The sequence below is a fragment of the Amblyomma maculatum genome, unplaced genomic scaffold (genome assembly GCF_055883805.1).
Source record: "Amblyomma maculatum isolate TAMU_Amacu unplaced genomic scaffold, ASM5588380v1 scaffold_13, whole genome shotgun sequence".
Lineage (NCBI taxonomy): Eukaryota > Metazoa > Arthropoda > Arachnida > Ixodida > Ixodidae > Amblyomma > Amblyomma maculatum.
This window is the reverse complement of record NW_028146738.1, coordinates 13,611,938-13,627,424: the sequence shown is the minus strand read 5'-3', so window position 1 is coordinate 13,627,424 and position 15,487 is coordinate 13,611,938.

The following is a 15,487-nucleotide window of genomic DNA, read 5'->3' as shown; positions in this document are numbered from 1 at the left end:
AAAAAAATAAAGCTGCGGCGGTAGCTTTTTGATGGAAGGCAAAAAGCAAAGCACCAGTGTTTGTGCAATGTCAGTGCACCTTAAAGAAAGAACTCCAGGTGGTCGGAATTGTCAGGGACCTTCACTATGGCGTCTCTCATACCTGAGTCTTTTTTGGACGTTAAACCCTACAAACCAACCAGCAAGAAAAAAAAAGAATGCCTGTAAAAGTCGGGGCCATAATGACTGCAGTTGATGCGTTCTCGTAGCTGTTTTTACCCAGCACAGGGCAGCGTTTTCATTTTGTTGACCGAACCAACATGGCGGGCATAGTTTCTCAAAGCACTAAGAGATGGCGCTCCGCATTTTGCGTATTTAGGGAGCCTACATGTACCAGCCCTACGCGTATTGTCTCTTGTGGAGGCTAGTCAACCAGGGAGGAGGGAGAGACTCTTTGGTGATGGAAGGGAAGGAGAGAAACATACCGGTTTTGATGGTTGTAGCTCTGTTATTAACGAGTCTGCTGCAAAAGTATTTTTGGCCATCGCGCATTCTGAAGGCGCTGCCTCACAGACAGCAGGTTTGAACACATTTTCGAATTTAGGGTGGTTCATAAACAAGTTCAGTTTATGGAATCGCACCTTAAAACGAAAGGAATGATTGAAGCAGGAGAAATGATAGCACCTTAAAATAGAAACAAAAGGTGGATGGGTTTTAAGATGCTTTGCAGCTGTTTTCCACTTGCCCAAAGGCAGTGCAGAGTTTTGGCCGGTGTGCAATGAGCAGTTGGGCGCATGGTTTTGCTGATGGCATGGCAGCTGCGTGCTGGTTGGTGACATTTTATACACAAGGTCTTGCAGACTTTGTGTCTAGTTGGAAAAAAAGAGGATTGTAGCAAATGAGCATTTATGCTGAAATAATTTTGTGAGCAGCTTCAAAGAGCAGCCTTTTTTGAAAAATGGCTGCTTTCCATGAAAACATGGCATTAGATTTTTGCTTTTCTAGATGGGGTTTTAAATTTTGTTTTGATGGTTTATTGCAATCTTTTGCTTGTTCTTCACGACAGATGTATTTACTTCATAGCTTGCAATAAAATGCTTCCATTGCGAATAAGCATTCCTTGTGTGTCGTGCTCTTTGGTCTCATTATTTTGAACTGTAGTAGCCATGACAATCGGAAAACATTTGGGAGAACAGCATTGCATCATGTCTACATTATATTCCTGTAGAAAAAGAGAACGGGCATTGCAGTTGATGTCGATGAGACTGAAATCGACATTTGTTTCAGCTAAACTGTTTCCTCGATTTCGAATCTGGTTTGGGCTATTGCATGTCTAAGGCCCCAGCCAAATATTGCCCACTGCCTCAATAACAGCACATGCTCAAGGACCTAAAGAAACTACAAGATGAAGGTTTATTTTTCAACCCTTTGTGATGAGAGCAACTTTACAACAGGTAGAGGTATTGACATGGCACACAGGGATCGGGAATGCCAAAACCTAATGCGGTCTATGAAAGACGGCAAGCATGGGAAAGAGCTAATTAATTTTGACTGCTTGGTGTCCTTTAATATGCACTGACATTGTATAGCCCACAGGTGTCTTTACATCATGCCTCTGCCGAAATGTAGCCATGTATTTAATCTTAAAAAACCTTAGGATTAGCAGTCGAATGCATAGCCACAAAGTCACTGCTGCACATAGGTAGGAAGGTTTCGGACGTAGGAAGGGAGTAATGTTTTTAAGCCAGGTAGTCACTCTGAATCTGAACCATGAGAAATATTTCCCCAAGAGCAAAAAGAGGTGAATGTAAATTTGGAAGGTGCTGTACATATAATGTAATAAAAGGCAGCTTGCTATCATGTGATCATTTGAAAGGCCGAAAAGTGGATATTAAAGCATTAGTTTAAAATACCTAAGCAAAGGACTGCAGCTGGTTATAGAAAGTAAAATAATTTGGAAAACCTTCACAAACACAGATGTGGATTAAAGTACAGTTTCAAGGTAATCATAACAAGGAAGTAGTAATAGGCTATTATTGAAATGAGCAGGCCTTATTTGCCCTAGGCAAGTGGCGTCCTTGGTCCAAAAAGGTGAGGGCATAAGCAGGTCCTCATCTGATGGTTTCTGTGGGTGGTACTTCTACACTGCCGCAACACCATACCATATGACACAGAGTGCTGGCCATCTTGCAGTAGAGTACCTGCAGTTGAGATTGCAGCACATGGTGCAGAAAACTGAAAAGAAGCATTAGAGTGGGACATGTAATCCAGGAAATAGGGCTTTTCAGCTAATTGATTAGATTTCGAGGGAGTGAAACAAGCAAGGGATACCAGACACTGGGATGAAGAGATAATGTCGGCAAATGAGCCAAGGTTGGCGGCTGCAGCTAACGCATGAAGCAGCGATGATTGCAGACCGTTAATTCCCTTCAGCATACCTAATGCAGGCAGGCAGTGGCAACAGAGTCAAAACTCTGTTGCCAATTTATGAAATAACTATAGATATGTAACTGCACTGTGGGAAGCCCACTTAGCCACTTGATTTATCTTCAAAGTTTTTGTTATGAATGGACAGAGTGAAAATGCGCAAAGGAAATAAATGCCAGACTAGGAATAAGTGTAGTCCTTCATTGAATGGCTCTAGTGTCGCATTGCTGAACTGTGGTTTAAACGTTACTTGTGGCGTGATAAATGAGTCATATAGCCTCTGGGTGGCTTGCAGAGAGAGCTGAACTGAGAAGAGAGAACTCGAGAGAACTGCAGAGACTTGTGCGAGCACCGTACAACGAGCCGGTTCAAATGGCGCGCCGTTGCAACGGTTGAGTGACAGCGTTGCAGGTGGCGAAAACGTCGAATACCAACAGAAATTAATTCAGTAAAAGGACACATTTAGATAATTAAAATTCGCACTTGTAGTTTATGCGTCACCACCTCCTTTGTTTAACTGAAACTGTATAGTTTCATTTGCAACAATTTCAGATACGATGGTGTGTGCGCCATTATCATCATCATCGCCCCCTCCGCTAAATTATTTGAGTTGCGGCGCGTTACATGAAACGTTTTAAAAAAAATGTTTGACGCGTTATTGACTTTGGTTATTCTCCTTCCAGTGCTTTACGGAGCCTGTGTTGCGCTTTATCTATTTGTTGCTAATGCTAACGAACCATAAAATGGCCATCAGGCGACGCACGGTGAGCATCACTTTGGTAAGTCGAATAGAAAGCCAGCTGATTGCTTTTTGGAAGGAAATGAGTTAATATATTTAAGTGCCATGTTGGTAAGCACGGTGCCTGCGCTAGAACCGCGATTCTTCCGCGAATCGCTGTGTGAAATTAACTGGGAACGATTTGTTTCGGGACGTTTAACTGTGTATAACTTGCCCAACATTGCAGTAAGGTTACTTTCTTGCTGCACTTGAGGTTGTCTGAGCGAAGTTCTGAGCTTGCCTGCGCAGAACTAAATAAAGCGCTCCGCTGAAAGTGTTTAGGCATTGTGACTACAGAGACATCGAAGGGTTACGTTTGTGTCAGAAGTGCTTTGAATTATTTTTTAGTGTGAATGTGAGGCATGTAGCTTTCCCCTAGCAGTCGTAAGATCACCGAGGCCAACGTCAGTTTTGCACTTGCATCGGACGCGCCTTATCAGCACATGCTGCATGTATGCGCCTGTTGTTGCTTTTATGTATGATGACTGTGGTAATAGTTTGCAGACTAGCTGTGTTTCAAGTGTGTTGACCGCTTCTTAATAGTGTGTAATGTTGATTTACTAGCTTCGCTTTTTGTTTGGCAAATGATAAGGGCCTGACACGCTGTCCGTCAGTCCCGAGACGAGTGGTACGCTGTACAGCAAAGTAAATGTACTTCATTACCGAACGGGGTCACGTACTCGTTAGCTATGATTTTTATTTTTATAACTGTAGTGCACAACGTAGATGTAATGTGGGATCGCTTGGTTTTTTCCTAGTGTATTCTTGTAAAACAAATAAACTGGTCAGAACAGCATAGAGATGTGGCTTTAGGGAATGCATCGAAACAGGCTTGCCTCTGTTCTCATTCTTGCTCAGATCCAAAGGCAGTACATTTCATTTATCAACTTAATTTTTTGGTAAGTTCAGTGTTTGACTTTACAGTAGTTGTCTGCATGTTAGGTAATCTGCCCAAGTATAGATGACTTGCAGCACTGTCACATTGTTGGTGGACCAGAGCCATGAAAGAACCCTGTTTGCCTGCCTAGCCTGCTACTAGCTACCTGCCCCATGGAAGATACCTATACCTGATTTACTATCATGGAGTATGTGCAACAGCCACCAGATAGCTCGCAGCTGCAGCCATGTTGTTTTTATGTTCTACACCTGTGCACTGCAGTGTAATGCTCTATCACGCATTTTGAAAAGGACAGTATTTAATGGCTACATTTTCAACTACAATAATCTGTCACAGTTCCATCCACCAAGGCTGCACGACATTCATAGGTGCCCTAGTGAGGCTCAGAGGAGTTTTGAAAATTCTTGTGCAGTACAGTTGAATTATTACTTGCAAAATATTGTCCAGTGAACAACTGTGAATGTATTTATTTTTTTCTAAATTACTATCCATGCAATGTTATTACGGCATTGCGAATGCACAAGATTGTTAGTCTGCTAGAGTTTCCAGTTTGTACAACCCATAGCCATTTAAACAAGAATTGCAAAGGTGGCGTTAAATGGCAGCACTTATCTGCGAGATGGCTGATGCATTGTGAGGGCACCAGACATTCCCCTCATCATCTGCGGCGACTGTCATCGATACTACAAAATCACAGTGGTTGCCGGCGTTCACGTGCGAACTGGTCGGGGTCGCAGTCAACAATTTCAAGCCACTACAAAAAGTGTGAATTGCATTGATTACATCTTTGCATGACAGCCAATGTAACCAGCATAAACTATGTCTTATTACAGGTACCATATGCCGTTACTTGCTGTACTGTACGACAGCACAGAGCACATGTGTGATTAGTGGGGTAAATAAAATAAATAAATCCTGTTTCCTCTGGGAATCAAACTTGTATTCCTCACATACTGTACTTTGTTTATGGCAACAGAACATGATTCAGCACATATGCATTCTTGCAGTGGAATTATCTAGGCATAGCACTGCTAATTTTTGTTCTAATGTGGCACCTTTTATGGAGTTCACCGATTTTTTTTTTTGCATTGTTCATATAATAAACACATAAAAACCCTGCAGCACTATGAAAATTTACCCAGAGCATTCAACTCGTGTTACAGTATGTGCAGTAAAGCTACCTTTGTCTTTGTGTGCAAAATGAAAATTTCTACGAAAGATTTAAATTTTGCATGTTGATTTGATCAGAATATATTGGTTTTGAACATGATTGGAAGAGGCTTTTCAATACCTGAGCTGTTTCATGTGCATGGTTAACTACCATGCTGAACTTTGTAGTCAAGTAAAATGTGTGCATAGTGCCTATATGCATACAATATATGCATAGAGGCAGGTAGAGTGATTGTTTAGGTGTACTGTAATTATCAGGCTGTGCTAGTATCGTTACAGCTATGATCTAAAAATTCGCCTCAGGTTTGTAGAACTTGTATTGTGAACAGTGGTTATATGGTGTCTGTGTATTTTATTTTAGCATAGCCGTGATATTGGTGCAAGTTCTGTCAAGTTTGGTTTTGTTTTGATTTTAACAACTTTGTTTATTGCCACTTGTGGACAGCCTTATCACACAGCGCTATTCAGGTTCTACTAGTGTCGAAGATCATTGATTTCACTTTCTTTAATAGACACTGAGGGTTCACTGATACATACGCTACCAAATTTTTTTGTTTCAACTGCTTCAATTGTTTTCCTTCTCAGTGGTGTTGTACATTTTCACAAAAATTTGCTTTCAAAGTGCAGTTGTCGACTTTCTTCCAAGTTGCGTGATATGCTGTGAAAAATGGCATGCGTGTCATAAAACTTGTTCCAGATTTTTTTATCGCATTCTGCATGTACGAGTTTTTTCAACCTTCTATGAATGCTTTGTCTCAAAAATATTAAGTATGCAGGCTAACGTAGGATTAGGTTGCATTCTGGGTTCTGTTGTACCGGGTAGCAGCTCAGCAGTCAGATTCTTTTACTGGACTTGCTTGAGGGTACGAGTTGTGTGAAGCCTGCACACAGACTCATATCATGCCATTTGACGCAAACTTTACGTTCGACCGCCTTCAGTTCAGAAAAGGACTGTATTGGGTTACTACGACAAACATTACCCCAGCTTGTTTTAGGCGGAAAAAAAAAAGTTTGTGCCATGGTCGCCATCTTGCATGTTCTCATACACTTTAATTTCAAATTTGTAAAATTTGCTGTTCTCATCGTAGTTGTTCCAATAATATCCCAAGTTTTCTAGAAGTAAAGGAACCCAAGACAATTGTTTTGGAGATTAGAGGATATAAGCCATGCCAGAATAAAATTCTTAAGTTTAGAAAATTTGCTTTTTGCAGCACTTACAGCTGTCAAATACAGAGTAAGGTGGTTCTAGTAAATGTATGACCTGTATTAAGAAACAAGTACCACTCCGTGGCATTTATTTTGGGAAGTTAAATCAGAGCACTCAGTTCCTTGCTCATGTACAGCCGCCCAAATCTTCAACTAGACTGCACAACGTCCACTTTCAACAGTGATGCTGTTAAAGCTGGAGGTTGTTTCATCCATTGTGCGCAGCTTAATGTGTTCGCAGTAATGTCACCATTACCGGATGTGACATCATGACGTCGCATCCAGTCATATCTAATAACCAGAACTGAGGTCACCACATGACATCATGTCCAGTCATGACCGATGACTTCACCGTGCGATTCACGCATATATGAAGCTAACCTTGCCAGGCATCCAATCCAGGCATCCGTGCTGCGCCTTTCATTTGTCGCTTCCTCAAACGCCGTACCACACAGGAATTAGCAGTGTTTTAAATTGGTTTACAGGAAAGAAAAGGCATAATATCTGTTGCACTTGTCCGCTGACAACAGATAGCCACGATGAGTCTCGAAGTATAATCATGGATAACTTGAGGCAAACAGAAACAGCATCATTGTGTCATCAGTCTTGTACATGACTGCAATCTGCCTTAATGGATAACTTGAGGCAAACAGAAACAGCATCATTGTGTCATCAGTCTTGTACATGACTGCAATCTGCCTTAATTTTTTTCTGTACCCCTGTGCCTTGGCAGGGATCGAACTTGCAGAGAGGTAAAAATAAGGCAAGGCCTTATTTTAGCTTGTATCCTAAGGTCAACATGAATTCCTAGAGGATCACAACTTGTTGAGAAGTGAGGACTGCAGCTTGCCTTTACTACTTTGCACAGATTTACAGTTTCAGAAGTGGTACGAATTATCTGCTACTTGACTGAAAAGTGGAGCATGCAGCCTGGTTATTTCCGGCAAAGGTAGTACCTTCATTATCTTATACATACTCTTTAGCATAGAGTCATGAACTACCACATTATATGAAAGACTGCCTGACACAAATATAAAGCCTCCCTTAACCTAGCCGTATGAAGTGCCTTTGTGGCCTACGGGTAGCATGTCTGACTTGAAATGCAAGAGTCCTGGAGGGTTCGATTCCTTTCACCTACCAATCTGATTCGAGAAGCTTGAGTTGGCAGCTCCTGCCAAATCTGCCATATCATATGATCCAAGTGACTTTGCACAACCCTGCCACCAATCAAGCTGTCAACCACAATTTTTCATTCACAACCCTGATACCAAATTTTCTGGTGAATGGCAGCCTTTAACGCTGTCATATTAACATGTAACCAAAATTTGGTGTCCTTCAAGTGGTGGCTTTAGACAGCTTGTGTTGTTCGTCCCTTTGAGACCTTGATTGGCAGGTGGCAAAGTAGAGACAAGAGGGATGATGAAGAGAAGGTAGGAGGCAGAGGGTAGAGAACGGGTACAATGTGTCGCAATGTGATTGTAGATTAGGTGGCACAACCTGCTTGCATGGTCGTAACCCATCAGCGGCATTGAGAGCAGCTATGCTAACTCCTAGCACATACTCCCCTGCACAGATCGTATTGATTGTCTATACTTTTTCTTGGACAAGTTCTTCTGAATATCTCGTAGGATGTCACTGTTAAGATTTTTGCACGGCCCCTGAAGGCTAGGTATTGCTACAAAGCACCTCGTCCAGAAAACGGAAACATAGAATGACCAGCTTGTTCAGCTTGTTTCTGCAATGGGCACAAAACTGGACTCCATTCCACTCGTGAAATATGGAGGAGTCTCTATGACCGGTTATCATTGTACAGTAGAACCCTGCTATAGTAAAGTGAAACTGAAGTCCCATCATAGTAAAGGTGCTTTTGGTAAAACTAGGTTATCTAAACAACGTCTGGCCGCGGCGTCGACGTCCCATGAAATGACATTGCTGCACATGCATTACTTAGAATCGCGAGGAAATTTTTTTCTTAAAAAAAAAATAAGTAATGCATTTTTTTTTATGGTTTTACCGCTAGGCTCATCAGCACTGAGAAGAAGCCAACTTAAGGCCTTGGAGCCGTGAGGGAAAGCATGCAGCGCGTAGGGGGAAAAATGTAAAGCTGACCACAAACACAAAAAGAAGACGGCCGGTCACTTAAAAATAGAAATAGAGTAAAAGGGAAGCGAAGAAACGGCCGAACATTCACACAACACTGTTCAGCACGAAGGAGTGCTGGACTGTCGCGCATTTTTCATCTATTGCCTCTTAAAAGATGGAAACAGCGGAAGATGATGCCACGCTCACGCAATGCTTTGGTTCTCAGCTGAAATCAAGCTCGGCTATATTCGTATCCATGTTGCATTCATGCTAAACAGGTACTTCTACAAGCGGTAAAAAAAAAATGAAAAAGGAAATGGCACAGAGACGATAAGAAAGACATGGAAGGCATTTTAGAGTGTTCTTTTCATAAAGCAACAAGATGTGCTTAGTAAGCAGACTTTAATTACAAGATAGTATCTTCAGGTCCATGTCATCACTAACAACTGATATAGTAAGATTTTGGCCGGTCCCGGTGACTTTACTATAATGGGGTTCTACTGTACTTATCAGTTCGCAAAGAGCACTTCCTGGCAGAAGGGCAGCTCAACACTGTTAATGTGGAAAAGCACTCACCACTCTACTTGTGCTCAAACTGAAACCCACATTTGAATTTGATTATGCTTCCTGCAGGAACGACCTTTAGTCTGCATCTCAAGTGAGCATGGGGGTATCTTGATGCTTATTTTTATTTTTTGTAACCACAACCTCGAGCAGACTAATTCGCCAAAGCTGGCAGCGCTGGTTATGTATACGTTTGCCGCTGGCTCAAGCCTGCACTGCAGTGAAGTGCAGGCACACAGCAACGCTGGAGAAGAGCATAGGCGTTCAAATTGCGAAACTTTTCTGCCCGAGCCAAAAAGAATTCCATTTAAGCTTCCGGGAAAAAAAGAGAAAATGCTACAGTGGCCCTGCGCAATATAATACCATTTACCATATACCAGCTAGTACCACATCACTACTCTCTATAGTGACTTTCTGTTAGCTAGTGCCAAGTTACTGTATATCTGGCAGAACTACATGAATGGTTTGTGGGGTTTAACGTCCCAAAGCGACTCAGGCTATGAGAGACGCTGTAGTGGAGGACTCCGGAAATTTAGACCACCTGGGGTTCTTTAACGTGCACTGGTATTCCACAGCACACGGTCGCCTTGCTTTTCGCCTCCTTCGAAAAGCGGTCGCCGAGGCCAGGATTCGATCCCACATCCTTAGGAAGCGCCCTAACCACTGCGCCACCCCGGCGGGGTAACACATTAATGTGTCATGACAAGCACAAAATAACATAAAAGGAACAGCCAAGGTCATAATGAGCGACTGCAGGTGACAAATGCGTCGGTCCCTGGTACTCGTGATTTTTTAACATTACACTATGCAGCACTGAACTGAATGCTCATACGAGCAAAAAGTAAAAACTCTGGGGGCACTTTGGACCACTAAAGAGCAATGAGGTGAAAGCCTTTATTGCACGGTGGTCTGATGCCCTCCACTATGCCACCTCCTTCCTCGTTTTCCTTATGGCTCGATTCAGGTGTTCGCAGAGAAGTGTGAGATATGCCTTTTCTTTCCTGTAAACCAATTTGAAATGCTGCTGATGCTTGCTGTACTGCGTCTGCTTTTGTATGCTATGTCATGTGGCGTTTGAGCAAACGCTAAATGAAAGGCGCTGTACTGACGACTGGATCGGGTTAACCTTCACATGTGCTCGAGTCGCCTGGTAACGTCATGACTGAATGTGATGTCATCATGGTGTAAGTTTCGGCCATGTCATCACTGTCACTAACTATCATTATCAATCAGTATCTATCACTAAGTTCTTCACTGACAGATTTAAAGGTAAACAGCACAACCATGCAACTGCTCGCAAGATTCCAATGACAGCTTTCGCATGTTCGAATGGGGACGAAGGAAAGCAGTGGCAATGTGAGTGGCAAGTATGTATTTCCTGGGGCGGCTGTGCTGGGCAGGCAGAGCGGGAACATACGTGAAGACACAGGTGCCTTCACGGCCAGTCAAGCTCAAGCAGTGGTGGCATGACTGCACAATTTCCCAGGCAAGGTGTCTCTGGCCACCCTCCTCACACCTCTCATAACCATGTTGCGCGAACTGCAGCGGAGATGGTGGAGGCTGCTGCCACAGTTGCCCTATCAGTGCAATTGCAAAATGTTTTTTCCCAAGTTTATGACTACGAGAAATAGGGGTTTGCTGTAAACATTCCCACGGTGATTTCACTTATATGTACTCCTTAGTTTGGTTTCCACTCTTCTTCAAGCAAAAATTTCACAGAACCAAGAAGTAAAACTGCAGACCTGTCTTAGTTAGGTTATAACTGGGTTTAAATGTATTCAATGAGGTAATCACCGATAGATTAAGAGGAAACCTAGACTTTAGTGAACAAAAAGGCCAGGCTGGATTTCAGGCACACCACTTGACCACAGCCGATGTTCACGGCATCAATCAGATGAAAGAGGAACCACAGAATGTACCGTATTTAGAGGTAAACAATTCCGTAATGAATATATGATGCGAGGGAAGAGTTTGTGTCGAGAATAAAAAGAAAAAAATTCTGTCACGATTCCAACACAAGCTCACGATTATAACATGAAATCGTAACATTAAAGGCAACCATAGCTGGGGATGTGACAATAAAGGAGACTGCATTTAAAAATCCAAAGAAAAGTATCCGAGTGGTTTATTCACTGTCACTACTCAGTTACTTATCGCTGTTCATGAACATGCCCCCACTCGTTTCCCCCTTCTTGATTAGACACGATTTGCTAAGCACTACATGCTTTCTTCTCTCGCTTAGAATCCCGCATCGCTCCCTGCATGTTTTGCCCATTGGCCATGATCTAATGATATTAAACAGGAGAATTCGAACCCTCAATAACTACACCTTTTTATTATTTTCTTTTTCACTTCCACCTTCTGGTCTTTCTCCATGGTTACCTTTTTTTTAACCTTGCCTCATTTTACAGCCTCGAAGTTGCCAGAAATTTGTCTTCTCCTTGCAACTGGCTTACCTGGTGGTAAAGCTATCTTGATGACCAGCAAAAAAAGAAAAGTGTTAAATTCAGATATTGCTTCTAAACATAGCATGAAGTGCTGTTTCAGTGATGCAATTTCTAAAAACGTAACTCGTGCTATAATTGTATAAATATGGTAAGCAACCCCTACATACAACCTGCTTATATTACAAGCATTTGATTCAGTCTATGCATCAATCATGCATGCATTACATAACCATGGCATAGGAAAGGCATATGTAGAAACGCTGTTAATAGTATATGGAAACCGCACAGCAGCCACAAGTCTTCTGCAGAAAAAGCTAACCCTGATCAGGAATGGCGGTAGTTCCCCCCACCCCCCATAGTTCATCCTGCGTTTTGTGCACCCCTAATCCCACAAATTTAGCGGTGAGGGGGAGGGCAGAAGAGTTCAGGATTTCGTTACAGAATGGGTATTTAGCTCTAACGGAGGATGGCGACATTACCCTAGAAGCAAGGAACAATAATTTCAGAGATATCATTACTGAGTGCGCGTTAGAAGTAGGCGGTAGGATAAGAGAGGATACCGGTAAGCTGTCTAAGGAGACGAAAGATTTGATTAAGAAACGCCAGAGTATGAAAGCTTCCAATCCAACAGACCAATCGAATTGGCTGAGATATCAAAGCTAATCAATAAGCGCAAGGTGGCCGATATAAGGAAGTATAACATGGAGAAAATTGAGCATGCTGTAAAGAACGGGGTAAGCCTTAAAGCGGTAAAGAAGAAATTGGGCATAGGCAAAAACCAAATGTATGCGATAAGGGACAAGGCGGGCAACGTCATCACGAATATGGACAAGATATTCAAAGTAGCCGAGGAGTTCTATACAGATCTCTACAGTAGCCAAAGTAGTGAGGACCGTAATGAGATTGGTGGTAGGGAAAAACAGTCGGACGTTCCATCAGTGACGAAGGTCGAGGTCAAGAAAGCACTAAAACTATGAAAAGGGGGAAATCGGCTAGAGAGGATCAGATAACTACAGATTTGCTGAAGGACGGGGAGGATATCGTGCTAGAAAAACTGGCCACCCTGTATAGGCACCGTGCAGGAGTAACTCGCGGTGCAACGCGCGCTCCCCTCTCGGCGGGAAGAACAGTTTGGTAGGGAGACGTGCGCCCGGTCGTGCAGCGGAGACGCGGCGGATCTGCTGTGCGTGGGGCGCATTCGCCGTTCGTTCTTTCGATTTGCGGCATTCTATGGTCATAAATGAATTGCTAGGCTGCAGTCCTTGGATTGCTGCTGTTGCACACTTTTTCATTGGCCTTATAAAATATTTTTCGCATCACCGAATAAGCTTTACGAAGCGAAGCGACACTAAATGTGAATCGCTGCCTTCCAACGAGCAGTGAGCTGGCAATCATGCCCGGGTATTGCCGCGTCCAGATTTACCGCGAAGCATTTTTTCTGAAAGAGGACACACTATACCTTCACCTGCATTAGCATCCTTTCTCAAGCCGCAAAAGAATATATATTCAAAGAAATCGGGCAACTCATAGGCATCAGCGCTACTGGGACCGCCGTGCGCGCCCAGTGGGCCGCGCTCATGGATGCAGTTGTTCATTGCATAATTTTTATTTAAGCTGTCCTGTGGTCTATATTTCCCTGTCTACGATAGCTTGCATAATCACCAGTACAATGCAGAGAGTAACCAACAGGAATGGATCGTTTTAATAGCGCATTTACTGTGTCTTGCGCATTAGTTTCGCGAATTTACCTTGGCAACTTTTTTTTTTTTTTTTTTTTGCTTGCTTGCTTTCGTTATTTTTTTCCTCCCTCTCAGCTAGTTTCTTTTTTTTTCCACACCCTTTCCTTCCGCGTTTATGCCACTACTTTCCTTCTCCTCTTGGGCGGCTTCCTTTATCCGTCCCCGAGCCTCACGTTATTTTGTTTCCTCGCCATCCTTCGCTGTCTGCTTCGCCCTCCTCCGTAGATGCGATTCATAAAGCCCCTAGCTGTCTGCCATTCCATACGCTTTATTCATTTAGTTGTGTTAATGACATTTCGATGTCTACTGAGCTGTTGAACCTCGAATGATAAGCTGTTTCTCATGCGATACTGCTCAATCGAGACTATAGTAAAATATAAGTAAAAGAAATTATGTTTTTTTTTTTTTACTTATTCGTGGATGCTCTGAACAGATCTCGCATTCAGTGCACGTTAAAGAAACCCAGGTGGTCGAAATTTCCGGAGTCCTCCACTACGGCGTCTCTTATAGTCTGAGTCGCTTTGGGACGTTAAACCCCACAAACCAACCAGATCTCGCATTCATTACATGCCATCCTGCTCCAAACGGCTGGCTGCCTGTCGAGCGGCTGGCTGCCACCTGTTACCTTCCCCTGTCAAAACTTAATTTTGTGGCAGAGAACTTGAAAGTACCGTTAAGAAGCATTAAGGATCGTTAAAAAAAAAAAAAAAAAAAAACGAAAGAAAACTAGCATTCAAGTCAGGATGAGGCAGGACATTCTTTCAACGAAAAAGAAAATTAAGCATGCTACAAGTCTGACATGTGACAGAAAGGAAGACATGCATGTGTATTAGAAACTGTAGATCGCTTGTGCAGTGCTGTAAGGGAGTTTTCATTCTCATAGTTGTGTCGCTGTATCAGCGACCGCGTGCCATCTGCCATCCTTTCCTTTATCGTCGAGAAAAGTGGCAACCGCCTCACCAGAAAACAGCTAAAGCTCTTCAAAATCCGTCTGCATAATATAAGTGCCTGCGGCATTTTCAGACCCCGGTAATCGCGTTCTCGAGTTTTCAGGCTTGTCGCTTTTTTTTTTAGGCTTTTTTCTCTTCTTCGACTACAGCTTCATTCATTCTCATTTCTTCTCCCACACTTGTTCATCCTTCTCGGCCGCTCGATTCCCCGCAGCTTTTTTTTTTTTTTTCTCAGCTTGACGCGTTCGAGCTGGCCTTTGTGAAGCTGTACCACACTTGGGAGGAGGGGCGTTCGCCACAAATGTTTTTGTATTTTTCTACATTTTTACCGTGTTTTTTACGCCCCCCACCGCCCCCCACCCTCCCACCCCATCAGTTTTTTGCTCGGCCTTTTCCAACTGCGCGCGCTTCTCCTGTCGTCTTCCGTTTCGCGTGTTTCCAGCCTAGAAATAAACGCCCAGCGGGCGGCCAGGGCTCGTCCCTGTCTCTGCGTCTTGTGGCTCTCGCATTGTTTGTGCTTCGCTACGTAACTTGAGCTGGCTGAAACTGCTACCATTTCGCTGCGCAGGCCGCCTTTTCCAAGTGCGCTGCCCAGGCGGTCGCGCCGGCTGCGCGTCTCCCTATCAAACTGTTCCGGCGCTCACTCGTGGCGCTGCCTGTTCGCCGCTAGTGCTGCCCCCTGGGTTTCTGCATGGTGCCTATACGCAGTGCCTGGTGTCATCGACGGTACCGGAACCATGGAAGAATGCAAACATTATCCTCATTCATAAGAAAGGGGAAGGACCTTAAAAATTACAGACCAATCAGCTTTCTGTCTGTTACGTAAAAGGTGTTTACTAAGGTAATCGCTAATAGAATCAGGGCAACCTTAGACTGCAATCAAGCAGAGGATCAAGCAGGGTTTCGGAAACGGTACTCTACTATCGATCATATCCATACCATCAATCAGATGTTAGAAAAATGCTCGGAATATAACCAGCCCTTGTACATAGCATTCATTGATTACGAAAAAGCATTTGACTCAGTTGAAACCTCGGCGGTGATGCAGGCATTGCGAAATCAGGGGGTAGACGAGCCGTACGTGAAAGTGCTGGAAGATATAGTGGCTGCACAGCAACCATAGTTCTGCATAAAGTAACAAAATTCCGATAAAGAAAGGTGTTAGGCAAGGAGACACAATCTCCCCAGTACTATTCACAGCTTGCTTAGAGGAAGTATTCAGAGACTTGGAATGGGAGCAGTTATGG